The sequence below is a fragment of the Octodon degus genome, unplaced genomic scaffold (genome assembly GCF_000260255.1).
Source record: "Octodon degus isolate 3935 unplaced genomic scaffold, OctDeg1.0 scaffold00146, whole genome shotgun sequence".
Classification (NCBI taxonomy): Eukaryota; Metazoa; Chordata; class Mammalia; order Rodentia; family Octodontidae; genus Octodon; species Octodon degus.
In genome coordinates, this window is record NW_004524722.1 from 5,263,902 (window position 1) to 5,265,515 (window position 1,614).

A 1,614-nucleotide genomic window follows, 5' to 3' on the forward strand; every position below is an offset into this window, starting at 1 on the left:
ACTTAGGCTGGGGAGATAGCTTGGAGGTGTAAGTCCTGCCCAGCAAGCACAAGGTCCCAAGTTCAGTTCCTCGTACCACATGCTGTGCTGGCCTCAGAACTCTGGGTGCACCATGTTGGCTGGAGGCCAGACATGGTGGTTCATGTCTGTAATCCCAGCACTGGTAAGGCTGAGCCAAAAAGATCACTATGAGTCTGAACTGTATAGCGAGACCCTGTATCAAAGTAAAAAAAAAAAAAAAAAAATGAAAGGGAAGAAAAAAAAGGCCTACTATGTTAGCCCGGACTACATAGCAAGATCCTGTCTCAAACAACAACAGCAAAAAAAAGGAAAACAAAAAAAGCTTCCAGTCATAGCACTACGGTTGCATCATGCTAAACAGAAAAATAAAGTATAGGTTAAAAAAAAACTCATTTATCTCCCAAGCAGGACACACTCCTATGCTTCAATGATGCTAAAACTCCTAAGGTTATGACACAGGGAGGCCAGACAGACAGGTCAAGGTAACAAAGCCAAAGAAGCCACGGAAATGAGATACACACAGCCCAAAGTCTGTAACTACAAAAAACCTAAAAATTTATATTACTTATTTTATTTTCATTGATTTCTCTTATATGTAATGTTGTATGGCAGATTAGATAACATAGCTTCCAAGAGCTTGGGAGAGGGCAAAATACACGTAAGGGAATTATTGTTGGTGACGGATGTACACTCTATCTTGATTTTGATGCTAACTATAACTATCAATATTTTCAGACTTACCAGACTATATATATATATATATAGAGAGAGAGAGTGATTGTTTGTGCTTATGGTTTGATAAACCACCCTAAAACATTAAGCAAATTAGTTATAACGTTAGAGAAATAATTATTTTAAGGCATATTTTTATAGAGAAAAAAACAATAAAAGTGCCACAAAATTTCAAAACAAAATGATAGGAAATTAACAATGGTCATTACATTGCATTATGTTATCGTCAAAGCAGTTACTTAGATTACAAGATATAGGCATGCAAAATTTTCAAGTAATGTAAATTAGTTCCTTTCAATGAACTAATAGAAATTGGTAGTACAATTATCTTAGCTATCTTTGTGTGTATGTGTGTGTGTGAAGAGAAATAATATATTAATGTAACAATGCAAAAAGTCTAAATGTATATACTTTGTTAACATGCATGAATTAATTATAATGTCTGAAGCTTTATCATACAAATGTTTTATGGTGGGCACATAATCATTTAAAAACTTTATATTACAAAGAAGTACAGCCGGGTATGGTTCTGCACACCTGTAATCCCATCACTTGAATGGCTGATCCAGGATGATCACCAGGAGTTCAAGGCCAGCCTGGCCACATAATGAGTTTGAGGCTTGCCTGAACTACAAAATGAGACCCTGTCTTTAAATATAATTAATGAACTAATTAATTAATTAATTAGGAAGTACATAAGAAAAGTAGAAAAGGAAAAGCTGTCATTGGATTCAAAACAAACCAAAACAAATAATATATCCAAACCCGTTATGCATTCCCTACTAATTTTACATCTCACTTTACTCATATGGACAACATCCATTTGTACAATATAAAATCAAATCTACTTTAGAGAATTGA